This window comes from Schistocerca piceifrons, chromosome 2, assembly GCF_021461385.2.
Source record: "Schistocerca piceifrons isolate TAMUIC-IGC-003096 chromosome 2, iqSchPice1.1, whole genome shotgun sequence".
Classification (NCBI taxonomy): Eukaryota; Metazoa; Arthropoda; class Insecta; order Orthoptera; family Acrididae; genus Schistocerca; species Schistocerca piceifrons.
The window spans coordinates 965,387,387-965,402,684 of record NC_060139.1 but is presented as its reverse complement, the minus strand read 5'-3'; positions in this window follow the sequence as shown (position 1 = coordinate 965,402,684).

Here is a 15,298-nt window from a genome sequence, read left to right as displayed (position 1 = left end):
CCATGTTTGTACCCAGGCGTACACTTCTTCGTTCGAACTAAACTTAGTGCATGTATTCCACTGTGAGACAAGACGCTAAACTCCTTGATGGAAAACTGTTTGCAATTGCCTACTGAAGAATGATTGTATCCACGCGCGCACTTCTTCGTCCGAAGCAAATATACGGCCACGACTGACTTTCTTCTGAACACCAAATATGTGGAAATCACGTGGTGAGGGATCGGGACTGTGCAAGGGTTTCCCAGTGAATCTTCTGCAACGAAGTCGAAACAATTTTGGCAACATTTATGGCCACCCGGCATAATCAGCGCATATATGTTGCCAAGGTTGTTTCGACAACGCTATAGATGTTTCGCTGGGAAACCCCTGCACATCCTCCATACAATCCCGATCTCTCACCACGTGATTTCCACGTATTTGTCACTCAGAAGAAAGCCAATAGTGGCCGTATATTTGCTTCGGACGAAGAGGTACGACCGTAGGGTCGCAGGTTCGAATCCTGCCTCGGGCATGGATGTGTGTGATGTCCTTAGGTTAGTTAGGTTTAAGTAGTTCTAAGTTCTAGGGGACTGATGACCACAGCAGTTGAGTCCCATAGTGCTCAGAGCCATTTGAACCATTTTTTGAAGAGGTACGCGCCTGGATACAATCATTGTTCCGTAGGCAACTGCAAGCAGTTTTGCATCGACGCATTTGGCGTCTTGTCTCACAGTGGAATAAATGCACTAAGTGTAATGATTATTACTTTTGAAATAATAAACAATTTAGTCCATCAAATAACCTTCCATTAGAAATGTGGAATGCACTCAACGACTGTGATGTGATTTTCCAAATGATGGAGAACAGCAATCAGTCGTCCATTCCTTTCAGGCTTTATTAAAGCAAATACAGATTTCCGCTAGTAACTAGCCATTATCAGCGGTAAAAAAATACAAGACGTACATAATCAGGCGATAGTATAAAAAGTTACAATTAGTGGAGTAACCTATATCGGTTATATACTAGATTACTTGCCAGTATTTCGGAGTTTCAATACATGCCCTAGCACGTCAAGCCCCTATCGTTCAGGCTCCTGGCACAGTTCATCCTAGACTTCTACATAATGGAGGTAGGCTTTGCGGAGAACACATCGGTTGGCTATATGGCGCCCTCTATATGAGTTATGTAACACGTAACATTCATAGTAAAGTATTTATTATCTCAATAAAAAACTTTAAATTTGCATAGGAATAGCACAAAATAAAATACAAGATGCATTAAATTGTTAATAACAGCAGTTCAGTATACTGACTTTAATGTATTTATTATTAAATATCTGTCTGAAGCGGCACAGAGATCAGTACTCACTACAACCGTTAAGGAATGGTAAGTCACACCAACTATCTTTCTTGCTGATATTTCGCACCATCTATCAACTATTCAGTAGGTAAGAGGAACCACATACTCCGTCGCGATTATTAAATAAAGAGAAAAAGAGTACGGAAGGTAACATACAGTATTAAAATCAATTCTAATAGTCGCAGAATACTTCATGTTCCTCCTAGTGTGTTGTAAATATTTTTTAAAAAGTTTTTACGAATCTGACGTTACCTATGTGTTTTTAAAGAAAAATATAACATTTGGTTCAGAGGGAGTGAATCTGACATTTTTTACATCTTCTAATGTTTACTGATAAATGTGGCAGTAAGCCGGCCGGGGTGGCCGAGCGGTTCTAGGCGCTACAGTCTGGAACCGCGCGACTGCTACGGTCGCAGGTTCGAATCCTGCCTCGGGCATGGATGTGTGTGATGTCCTTAGGCTAGTTAAGTTTAAGTAGTTCTAACTTCTAGGGGACTGATGACCTCAGACGTTAAGTCCCATAGTCCTCAGAGCCATTTTGTGGCAGTATGGCGGAGAGAAACGTAAATAATTTTACTTGTATTTTATTTTGTGTTATCCCTAATCAAATATGTAACTACTTTACTATGAATGTTACGTACTACGTAGCTCAAATAAAGGGCGCCATACAGCCAACCGCCGGCCGAAGTGGCCGTGCGGTTAAAGGCGCTGCAGTCTGGGACCGCAAGACCGCTACGGTCGCAGGTTCGAATCCTGCCTCGGGCATGGATGTTTGTGATGTCCTTAGGTTAGTTAGGTTTAACTAGTTCTAAGTTCTAGGGGACTAATGACCTCAGCAGTTGAGTCCTATAGTGCTCAGAGCCATACAGCCAACCGATATATTCTCGGCAAAGCCTACCTTCATTATACAGCAGTCTTGAATGAACTGTGAACGAACGATAGGGTATGTGCGTCCTAGGGCGTGTATTAAAACTCTGAAATACTTGTATGTAATCTAATGCATAAGTGATATAGGTTATGCCACGAGTTGTAAGTTTTAATAATGTCGCCTGACTATGTAATTGTATTTTTTTAGCAGTGATAATGGCTAGTTACTAGCCGATATCGAGATTTGCTTTAATAAAGCCGAAAAAGAAAGGACAGCTGATTGCTTTTCTACATCATTTGAAATCAGATTACTTACTTTTTTCCATCTGTTTCGTTTTCATTTGACTGTCCCTTATACAAATCTTTAACAACTGATTGTCTTTGGCTGTTATGACTTATTAAGCACTGGCAGGGTGGTTCCGCTACGTAGCTCCACACACCACCTATGGGTCTGCGCTCATAAAAAAATACCCTTTTACTGCGGTCGGGGGCTTAAATGAAGAACACACACTGCCACTGGCCTAAGTCGATTCTTACGGCCAGCGTCTGCGAGGACACTGTTACTGGTGGTGCCACTTGGGTCAATCACTCAATCACGACACCTGTACACTGGGCATCTTGTCGAACTGTAAGCCGTGGTAAACTGCACGTTGCATTTGACCAGACCTCACCGACGAACCCAGTTAGCCTCATGCTCAGCAAGTGTTGCCCAGCTGCATCAGAGTTAACCACATGCTTCTTAGCCATATGCCAAATCGGAAGATGAACTGGACTTGCTTCTCGTAATGCTGTATATGACTCCAGAATGTCTGATGAGTGACTGTCGACGACATTAACTAGTGTCCTCTAATGAACATCGCACACTGTCCGAGAACTCCTGTTACTCTGAAAACCATGGATAGGACAGATCCACCTACCATTACGGGTAATCACCTAGCGGCATTCCAAGGAGCACCGTCGTATGTGGGACGGCGTTAGCAGCATCACAGAGTGTCAGCATGACGACCATTGTTGCGGCTTCCGGCGACGCGACAACAGAGTGAGGAGCACCGACAGTCGTGCACCTAACGTCAACACAGGAAAGGCGCTGCAACATATTTTCAATTAAGTCCCATACCATTGTGCAGTCTCACTATGGAAAAATCTGTGTGTGGAGGCACCAAGGACACCGAATGCCCATCACCAGACTTGATTATATGTGTTGCCATTCGCTACACAATAACATCACCTTTGGTACGGATAGCTGGTAATTGGGACAGCATATTAATTACGTGTTGGGCTGGTGGCTGTAACCTGTCTTCGAAGCAAGCGTGATGTTTTTCAGCAAGATAACGCAAGACCACATGTTGTAGCCATTGTCGTGATATACCTCTATACAGAGGGCGTTCTACTGTTAACTTGGCTTGCATGTTCTCATCCACTGAAAACCTCAAGTCGTGGGTTTCCGAGATACTGCGACACCACCACATGCCAGTCTCAAGTTTTATCGACTCTGGCTTAGAATCGAACAAGTGTGAAATGACGTACCCGTATCTATCATCGAAGCTCAATTCGAGTCGATGCCAAACCGTATTATACTGACCGCTTTTGCCATAGATGGTATACCCATTTCGCATTTTGTACACCCACCAAATCTCCCACAACTTCAATCTTATATTCTTTCTACTATACTGTAGAGACACGATAAGTAAAATTACGTCATTTGCCGTCTCTTCTGATATTGCAATCTTAATAGCCAGTGGTGTACTCTGTCCCAAAATATAAGCCGGCCGTGGTGGCCGTGCGGTTCTAGGCGCTGCAGTCTGGAACCGAGCGACCGCTACGATCGCAGGTTCGAATCCTGCCTCGGGCATGGATGTGTGTGATGTCCGTAGGTTAGTTAGGTTTAAGTAGTTCTAAGTTCTGGGGGACTGATGACCTCAGATGTGCTCAGAGCCATTTGAACCATTTGAACCAAAATATAACGAAAATGTACCAGTAACACATCCTATTGCAACGTCATTGAGTGCAAAGTTTCTATAGATCGAATGTATCGCGTCGTTCAATACCAAGGTCACATAATGTCTTGTTTCAAATTTGTGTCGTCGACTGTACGAGGAAATGTTAGCTGCTGGGATCTCGTAGAGATAAAATCTCGATTATCGTGCATAATCTAACAGTTGCGACTCGCTTTTGGACAGTTCCGCTCCTTTGCTGTGCTCTGCCAGCAAAATTAAAGGCTCCAACGCAGAGCGGATCCGGGCCGACGTGTGTTTAATTAATGGGATGGTCCCTACTCTGCGCAAGCTGCTTAACTTTTGCTTTGACCTGTCAGCTTGTGCTCACTGTACAGCTCCGCTTCATTGGACCGTTGCTGCTTGTTTTGTTACACAGAACGTGTGAAAAGTTACAACGTCTGTTTTGTTAACCCGCTAAACTGATTATAAAGGCAACATCTACATTAGCCAGCATTATACGCAAAGAGTAGGTCATGTTATGAGTGCTTCAAAACAAATTTTCCTATATTAATTAACTGAAACACTGTTTTATCTTTTTTCAGGAAACTTTGTTATGTTTGTACGACCTAGGTTTTGAGTTGTAGTCACATTTTGCATTGAGATGGCAACCAAGCAAAGATAAATACAATGTACAAGTCTTAATCTATCAAAGCTTGACTTAGAGAAACGTTATAAACGTTATCCTAATGAATGCCATAACTTTGCATAGCAAAAACGTAACTCTGTCAAGATAGTAAACATAAGTAAATTTAATAGTTTAAACAGAGAACTGATGTACTAAGAAGTTTACTTTACTTCGTTGCCATTTTTTGAATTACTTATGGCCAGCCGAAGTGGCCGAGCGGTTATAGGCGCTACAGTCTGAAACCGCGAGACCGCTCGGTCGCAGGTTCGAATCCCGCCTCGGACATGGATGTGTGTGATCTGCTTAGGTTAGTTAGGCTTAAGTAGTTCTAAGTTCTGGGGGACTGATGACCTCAGAAGTTAAGTCCCATAGTGCTCAGAGCCATGTGAACCATTTTTTGAATTACTTTTGTACTCGAAAATGGGAAACTTAAATCGTACAGATATAGAAAACGTTTGAGAAACAAGCATAAATGTTTAATGTACACAATAAATCTTCACCCTGCAGCAGAGTGTGCGCTTATTTTAAACATCTTGGCAAATCAAAACTGTGTGCAGGTCTGGACGTCGAAGCTGGGACCTGTGATTGCGAGCAGACGCTCTACCTACTGAGCTTTCCACGCATGATCCACCCTCATTGCAGCAGGTTCGATTCCTGGTCCGGCACACAGTTTTCATCTATAATATGCAGTACACCAAGAACCCATAGTTGAACCAGTTAAAATTTTGCGTTATGAAGGAACAGTTTTCTTAAATGGCTTTTTTTGAATTTAGCAAAAACGACTTCTCCCGTATCCTAATCAGTACGAAATATGTGGGATACGGCGTCAGGTTCATTATGATGAAGGTGGCAGTGTTGTTGCGTTTATACGAATCCATACCGATTCTGTAAATGTTTTTTCGTTTATCATAAGGCGCTACAAGAAGATCTGCATAACAAGAAATATTCTTTATATTTGCCATTTACCATGGTGGTAAGCAATTCAGTATCCACATAATTATTATTTACTGGGCTCTGTCCTACGTAAATGGTACTGTTATTAGTAACGATCTAAACAACATTTTATCAGTATGGCAGGAATGTTCTCCAAGAGCTAGGTGAACTGTTCCGAAGTTGTTCGACAGAACTGCCTTCTGCAGTTGCCAATAAAGTTAAGGATTCAGCTTCAGATCTTGTAGCCTTTTCAATTTTTTTAGACTTATCCAACCCGCATAAATACTGCAAGTTTCTCATTTTGCATATGGGCTTCACTCCTGCGGTAGTTGTGCCCGTGCCTGGTATGGCCGTGCGGAACTCATATTAGGGCAACCATCAGATGTTGCTTTTTTCCACCACGCTGATGTGTGAATCAAAATAAGCGTGAGCACAATAATTTTTACTGAAATACAGTCTGATAATGATAAAGACCGCAAAATTAGGTAGTTGCTAATAACGAAACAAAATGTTAATTTCGAAATAAGAAAACAGCTTACTCAGGAAAATTACTTCTTTTAAGAAATGTTTAAAGTTTTGAAATCGCATGGGTGTCAGATATTACTCACTGTGACAAAGACCACAATATTAGGTCTCCAAGCGGCCTCTACGTTATCTGCCATATTTCTTTGCTTGGCTACTGACTGCAGACGATTTTGAACTTGAAACTTCCTGGCGGATTAAAACTGTGTGCCCGACCGAGACTCGAACTCGGGACCTTTGCCTTTCGCGGGCAAGTGCTCTACCATCTGAGCTACCGAAGCACGACTCACGCCCGGTCCTCACAGCTTTACTTCCGCCAGTATCTCGTCTCCTACCTTCCAAACTTTGCAGAAGCTCTCCTGCGAACTGTAAAGTTTGGAAGGTAGGATACGAGATACTGGCGGAAGTAAAGCTGTGAAGACCGGGCGTGAGTCGTGCTTCGGTAGCTCAGATGGTAGAGTACTTGCCCGCGAAAGGCAAAGGTCCCGAGTTCGAGTCTCGGTCGGGCACACAGTTTTAATCTGCCAGGAAGGTTCATATCAGCGCACACTCCGCTGCAGAGTGAAAATCTCATTCTGGATTTTGAACTTGTATGTACATTATGTATACTCATGTCTCAATGGTAGACGACTTGCTCAACTTTCTTCAATATGATTCTCCTGGGTCGATGACCGCATCACAATATCATAAAACTACCGAGGTTTCGGCAATTATGCAGTTTTTTCATATGATAGCGTCGCCGGCGGAAGTATAAACTCATCTGTTCCCCACATTTGCAGGCCGTTGCTAAACATCATCTCATCAAAATTTTCCGGACATCCGTATGTAACGCGAAATTGACCACTAGGCATCGCGAGAGGCGGTACTGTGATGTCAGCAGGGAAGTAGTAACATGAGAGCCCAATCACTTCATAGACTAGATATTGCAAGTTATGTAAGGAACAAGTCAGTCAGGGACAGTACGAGGTGCATTCAAGTTCTAAGGCCTCCGATTTTTTTTCTAATTAACTACTCACCCGAAATCGATGAAACTCGCGTTACTTCTCGAGGTAATCGCCCTGCAGACGTACACATTTTTCACAACACTGACGCCATGATTCCATGGCAGCGGAGAAGGCTTCTTTATGAGTCTGTTTTGACCACTGGAAAATCGCTGAGGCAATAAGCAGCACTGCTGGTGAATGTGCGGCCACGGAGAGTGTCTTTCATTGTTGAAAAAGCCAAAAGTCACTAGGAGCCAGGTCAGGTGAGTAGGGAGCATGAGGAATCACTTGAAAGTTGTTATCACGAAGAAACTGTTGCGTAACGTTAGCTCGATGTGCGGGTGCATTGTCTTGAAGAAACAGCACACGCCCAGCCCTTCCCAGACGTTTTTGTTGCAGTGAAGGAAGGAATTTGTTCTTCAAAACATTTTCGTAGGATGCACCTGTTACCGTAGTGTCCTTTGGAACGCAATGGGTAAGGATTAAGCCCCCGCTGTCCCAGAACATGGACACCATCATTTTTTCAGCACTGGCGGTTACCCGAAATTTTTTTGGTGGTGGTGAATCTGTGTGCTTCCATTGAGCTGACTGGCGCTTTGTTTCTGGATTGAAAAATGGCATCCACGTCTCATCCATTGTCACAACCGACGAAAAGAAAGTCCCATTCATGCTGTCGTTGCGTGTCAACATTGCTTGGCAACATGCCACACGGGCAGCCATGTGATCGTCCGTCAGCATTCATGGCACCCACCTGGATGACACTTTTCGCATTTTCAGGTCGTCATGCAGGATTGTGCGCACAGAACCCACAGAATTGCCAACTCTGGAGGCGATCTGTTCAACAGTAATTCGGCGATCTCCCAAAACAATTCTCTCCACTTTCTCGATCATGTCATCAGACCAGCTTGTGCGCGCCCGACGTTGTTTCGGTTTGTTGTCACACGATGTTCTGCCTTCATTAAACTGTTGCACCCACGAACGCACTTTCGCCACATCCATAACTCCATCACCACATGTCTCCTTCAACTGTCGATGAATTTCAATTGGTTTCACACCACGCAAATTCAGAAAACGAATGATTGCACGCTGTTCAAGTAAGGAAAACGTCGCCATTTTAAGTATTTACAACAGTTCTCATTCTCGCCGCTGGCGGTAAAATTCCATCTGCCGTACGGTGCTGCCATCTCTGGGACGTATTGACAATGGACGCGGCCTCATTTTAAAACAATGCGCATGTTTCTATCTCTTTCCAGTCCGGAGAAAAAAAATCGGGGGCCTTAGAACTTGAATGCACCTCGTACAATCCTTCTGATGGTGTCCAAATCGACTGTTGGTGAAGTGATGGTGAGGTGTAAACGTGAAGGAACAGCCAAAGCTAAGTCAAGACCAGGTAGACCTCAAGTAATGACAGACAGGGACCGTCGAACATTTAGGAATACGTAGATATCTTAGGTGTTGCGAAACAACTCAAATCACTTAAGAAAGGCAAGTCTTCCCGTCCAGATGGTATACCAATCAAGTCCCTCTCAGAATAGGCAGACACAATAGCGCCTTTCTTAGCAATCATATACAACCTCTCACTTGACTAAAGGTCTGTTCCTAAAGACTGGAAAGTAGCACAGGTCACACCAGTATTCAAAAAAGGACATAGGAGTAACCCATTGAATTACAGACTCATATCACTGACCTTAGTTTGCAGTAGGATTTTGGAGCATATACTGTACTCGAACATTATGAATCACCTTGAAGAAATGACTTAGTGATACATAACCAACACGGATTCAGAAAATATCGTTCTTGTGCAACACAGCTAGCTCTTTATTCCCATGAAGTAATGAGTGCTGTCGACAGGGGATTTCAGGTCGATTCCATATTCCTAGATTTCCAGAAGGCTTTTGATACCGTTCCTCACAAGCGACTATTAATCAGATTGCGTGCATATGGAGTATCGTCTCAGTTCTGTGACTGGATTCGTGATTTCCTCACAGAGAGGTCACAGTTCTTGGTGATAGACGGTAAATCATCGAGTAGAACAGAAGTGATATATGTCGTTCCGCAAGGTAGTGCCATAGGCCCTCTGCTGTTCCTAATTTATATAAAGGGTCTAGGTGATAATCTGAGCAGCCCCCTTAGACTGTTTGCAGATGATGCTGTAATTTACCGTCTAGTAAAATCATCATTCGATCAATTCCAATTACAAAATGATCTAGAGAGAATTTCTGTATGGTGCGGAAAGTGGCAATTAGCACTAAACAAAGAAAAGTGCGATGTCATCCACATGGGTACTAAAAGAAATCCGATAAATTTTGGGTATACGATAAATCGCATAAATCTAAGGGCTGTCAATTCGAATAAATACCTAGGAATTACAACTGCGACTAACTTAAATTGGAAAGACAACATCGATAATATTGTGGGGAGGGCGAAACAAAGACTTTGCTTTTCTGGCAGAACACTTAGAAGATGGCAACAAGCCCACTAAATAGGCAGCCTACATTACACTTGTACGTTCTTTGCTGGAATATTGCTGCGTGGTATGGGATTCTCACCAGGTAGGATTGCCGGAGGATATCGTAAAAGTGCAAAGAAGAGCAGCTCGTTTCGTGTTATCGCGCAATAGGGGTGAGAGTGTCAGTGATATGATACGCGAGTTGGCGGTTTTCTTTGCGGCGAGATCTATTTACGAAATTTCAATCACCAACTTTCTCTTCCTAATGCGTAAATATTTTGTTGACACCCACTTACGTAGAGAGAAATGATCATCATAATAAAATAAGAGAAATCAGAGCTCGAACGGAAAGATTTAGGTGTTGCTTTTTCCCACGCGCCATTCGAGAGTGGAATGGTGGAGAAGTAATATGAAAATGGTTCGATGAACCCTCTACCAGGCACTTAGGTGTGAATTGCAGGGTAATCATGTAGATGTAGATGTGTTACAAATCGCAGGGAAGTCAGTGGATGGAAATACTCGTGTGTTCAAAAGTACTACCGGCACTCCATGTAGCACGATACTGTGCGTAGGCAGTTAAAAAGAATAGGGTCCAATGGTCGAGCAGTTCCTCTAAGTCACACATTTCTTTATTCAATGCTATCACGAGCTCGAAGTTGCGTAAAGAGCGAACAACGTCACTGAACGGCGCTTGACTGGAAACGTGTGACATGGAGTGCTGAATCATTCGCTACGCCCCGTGACTATCCGATGGAAGTGTTTGGGTTTGGCGAAAACCTGGAGAAGTTTACATGCCGTCATATGTGGCGCCTACAAGGTGATGTTACGTTGTGGGGGCGTTTTGTGGTTACGGTATGGTCCCTTTATTGCACTTAAGAAACCGCTGTGAACATTGTTTACTGCGTACAGCAGATGAGCACTTCTGGGACGATGACTGTATCGGGATGACAATGCACCCTCTCGTAAAGCAACATCTTTGAGGCAATGGTTTGTGGACAATAACATTCCTGAAATTGACTGGTCTGCCCAGAGTCCCTACCTAAGCCCACTGGAAAACCTTTGGTATGAGTGAAAGGATCGACTTCGATCCAGATCCACAGCATTCAACATCACTAGCTTTTCTGCTTTCGGTTTCTGAGGAATAATGGACTGCGATTCCCACACAGACATTCATACACCTTGAAACTTCTTTATTAAATTTTTACTTAAACTTAAATAACTGAGATGGTGAAACTTCTTATTTTAATTCTGAAACTGCTGAGTGAAACTGATGTACTATCACTTTGCTTGTATTCATCGTTTCAACACTGACCTACAGAATTCGTCCTGACAAACACAACACAAACTTCTCCTATTCATTAATTACTCACAATATTCAAAGATAACGTGATCTGATTGCTTTAAAATTAACTCAAAATAATGGCCCTGAATTAGAAGAAATCCTAACAATAACCGATATATTTCGTAAGTCACGTACCTCACAGAAAATCTTCATTACACGAACTACAGCAATATAGCAAGCACCAATACAGCCAGCTAAATAAAAAGATTCTAACTACTGAAGGTTCTAACTACTAATAGGCATGTGGTTAGCAAAGGAAAGATTTTGTTGCAGAGCAAACAATGTATATAGCAGATTTTACCTTATCATGTGACAACCAGTTCAAGAAATTATATAATCGTCAGTAATTCAATTATCATTTTACATTAAATATCCATGACGGACACACGTCCAGACCGTCCGTTCGCGCTAACCCTTAACCTTTATCACTGCTAACTGTTAACCTCCAACCTCCATCACTACTGGCTATTCACCTCCAATTGCGAGTCCGACCAGCCACAGAGAGTCTCTTACAGAGGGCACACAGCGCTGTCAGAGTTATGAATGCAGTCTATCGCGCTGCCAACATACAAACACATAAACAGTCTACTTACAACCTCATTGAAAGCATACCAAGCACAGTTCAAGCCGTCGTAATGGAAAATAGTGCATACACTCCAAATTAACGTCCAGTAACACAGTCTTGACATTTTTGATCAAAAAGTGAGTAAAACCGATTTCACCAGTGTCCATTTTCAAATATTACGCAACGCTATCAGTAAATTTTGAATTTACAATTTACTGTAAAAGCTGGAGCATCTTATCTGCAGTAGAGATGACTCTCTTTCTTTAAATGACACTAATGTTGAATTATTTTTCAGGCGTTCTGGAACCATTACAAGTATTCAGTGGATCCCAGAATTTTAGATCCAGATGTGATGTCTGTGCTGGTTTCCTATTGATGCCCAGAGTATTGTTATTTATTCCTCTCCTGCACCAAATACGATCAACAGTTCCTTGTTGTGATGATCTGATCTTGTGTCGCAGTCAAGAATTCCTCAGGATCTACATGTACACCTGCTTACGTCAGCCAGTTGTCCGAAGTTTAAATATTAACCGGGCTCCGGTCATATGACTATTTGCCATGCAGCTCCTTTTCTAATCCAACTCAAGATCTTCATTTTAATTATAGTATTTGTGCTTAATATATACAGACTGTTCCTGATCTTTCTCTCAGATTACACGGAGAATAATTTTTGGCTGCATTTACTACTGCTCCATGAAGTGCCAAACTGCTTCTTTCATCAATACCAAAATTATGACGCACCAATTGTCATAACGTGTGGTTTATTAAATTTAAAATTATAACATGTTTCGGGAAGACGTGGTCTCATTACCAAGATTTATAAGCAAAGAAAACACAAATCGCTACATCGCATTATTTCACATTCCAATATACATGTAATGGAATCCCTCATTTATATGTGGGAGAAACCCCGGAAATTATTGTAAACAGTAAAGGACAAATTTAATTACTAAAATGAATTAGAAACATACTTTGGAAACACTGAGTCGTATCTTACGATCGTTACAGTGGTTGGCGAATAAAGTCACTCACAGTCTCTGAACACTCAGCGATGTGGGGCAGTGGTTGACACCAGATTCGTAATTTGGGAGGTTTGGGGTTCGAATCACCTATCGAACACTAATTTAGATTTACCGTGATCTCCTTAAATCGCGTATGATAAATAGAGGGATAGTTCTCTTGAAAAGCACATTGCCGACCTCCTTCCTCGATCTAATCCTTTTTGAGGTCCCTCATTAATGCCCTAGTCGTCAATCGGAAACTGAAAGCTCATCTTCCTTTGTTTATTTCATTTATTGTCTCTGAACCTTTGTCAATTTACTTTATAAGATATGATATTCACGTTGTTATCTCTCCTAAACTTTTACGCTAATCAGATACAGTTTTGCCTAACTATTCGAGAGTGAAAAATTGATAAAAAAGGTAGCCATAGTTGTCCTTTCAGTATAATCACTATCAGAACGTTTTAAAGGACGCGGAATGAGGACGAGCTGTAGATGTACTCAACTATACTCGCCGAAGTGGTGGTCGAAGTTGGCGATTTGCACTGACGATTATCTCTTGGCAGTGCGCCACATTAAGCCACTTTACGGTGTGTCTGACCCAGTGTGGCTCTAATGGTCGTTTACATAGAACATCTACGCCCGCCAGGCTCCACTAAGTCATTACATATCGTTCCTTAGCGAAGCCGTAGACGTTTTGTGGCATCACTGAAATACAGCGATATAGAGAACAATTCCTCTGAACGGAAGTTTATGAAGGAATCTTCATTCATAAGACGAGGGGCTACGTTTCTTTATACGTATCTCTACGCTAGCCCGTTTCCCCCATTTCATTAGCTACTGCCTCTTTTTCCCGGGCGGTTAATACAGTTTTATGGTTTTATTTCGCGATTAACCACATAGTTAAACAGATGAGATGAATCAAAAACATTTTATCAAACCTGGATGCAATAGTAAAAGTAAGACAAAGAACCACGCACGTGATTGTTTATAACGTTCACCGATAAACATCGTTTCATAATTTTAGTAACATAGAAACCACGTATTTTGTTAAATATGGAAGCTACATACCCTACCTTACGGTAAAGGCGATAAATATTTTACTGAAGGACCCTTTGCTAGCACGGTGCAAGACAGTTTTCTGATGCCAGTTCCGTCTGACGGTGGCTCTAGCCTGTTAATAATACTTCGAAAATTTCCTCGAATGGTGTGTCGGGCATATCCGGACAGGTAACAATGTCACGAACTCCGAATAACGCTAAGATCTGGCGTAGGAAAGACGTATGCGTGTCTTTATAAGAGACGCATTTAACTGCTGGAAGAAACCACAAAATGAAAGTACCCGTCAGTTAGTGCATCCAGTAGCAAGCGTTGTCAACAAGAGCGTAGGCATCTAACGACTACTTTTTTTTCGTAAACTGGTGTTAGTTGAGCGTTTACTGATTCTACTAACCAAAAACAAGTCAGCCAATCAATAACGGACTGTGCAAGAGGCTATTATTACTTGCCCAGGTCGAAAAAAGTGACCATGTGCTCAGGATTACCGCACATCTAACCTGGGTACGGAATAGTTCCACCATGGAAATCATCGAACTACTGAAACAAAAGAAATTCAGATGAGCTTTAATAAACTCCACTGCTTCTCAAACTACATAATATTTCCGTCTGTAGAATATTGGTATTGTATGATTATATGATAGCGGAACAAACACTGGTAGCAGTTACTTCTGTAAAATATCTGGGAGTATGCGTGCGAAGCGATTTGAAGTGGAATGATCATATAAAATTAATTCTTGGTAAGGCGGGTACCAGGTTGAGATTCATTGGGAGAGTCCTTAGAAAATGTAGTCAATCAACAAAGGAGGTGGCTTACAAAACACTCGTTCGACCTGTACGTGAGTATTGCTCATCAGTGTGGGATCCGTACCAGATCGGGTTGACGGAGGAGATAGAGAAGATCCAAAGAAGAGCGGCGGGTTTTGTCACAGGGTTATTTGGTAACCGTGATAGCGCTACGGAGATGTATAACAAACTCAAGTGGCAGACTCTGCAAGAGAGGCGCTCTGCATCGCAATGTAGCTTGCTTGCCAAGTTTCGAGAGGGTGCGTTTCTGGATGAGGTATCGAATATATTGCTTCCCCCTACTTATACCTCCCGAGGAGATCACGAATGTAAAATTAGAGAGATTAGAGCGCGCACGGAGGCTTTCAGACAGTCGTTCTTCCCGCGAACCATATGCGACTGGAACAGGAAAGGGAGGTAATGACAGTGGCATGTAAAGTGCCCTCCGCCACACACCGTTGGATGGCTTGCGGAGTATAAATGTAGATGTAGAAATGTAGATGTTTCAGTGCAACTTTCCAGGAGTAACTGTCTTTAAAAATGATCCCTTTATAACAAACTTCACGATTACGTTGAATGAATGTTTGATCTGTGGAATGAGTATTGAACTCGAATTGTTGTGTTTTGTGTTGTAAGTGGAAATGGTGTGCTTACTCTGTGTTACTGTTAGCAAAACTTTACGATGATTGGGCAATGCCACTCCCAAAACCAATAAAGAAATACAGTCACTGCAAAATACATTCAGCCCCTTAGGCACTCAATCATCTGGCCCTGTTCAAAACTGATAACTTTGGTCCCGGTGCACATAACAAATAATTAAACTGTCTTATCTCT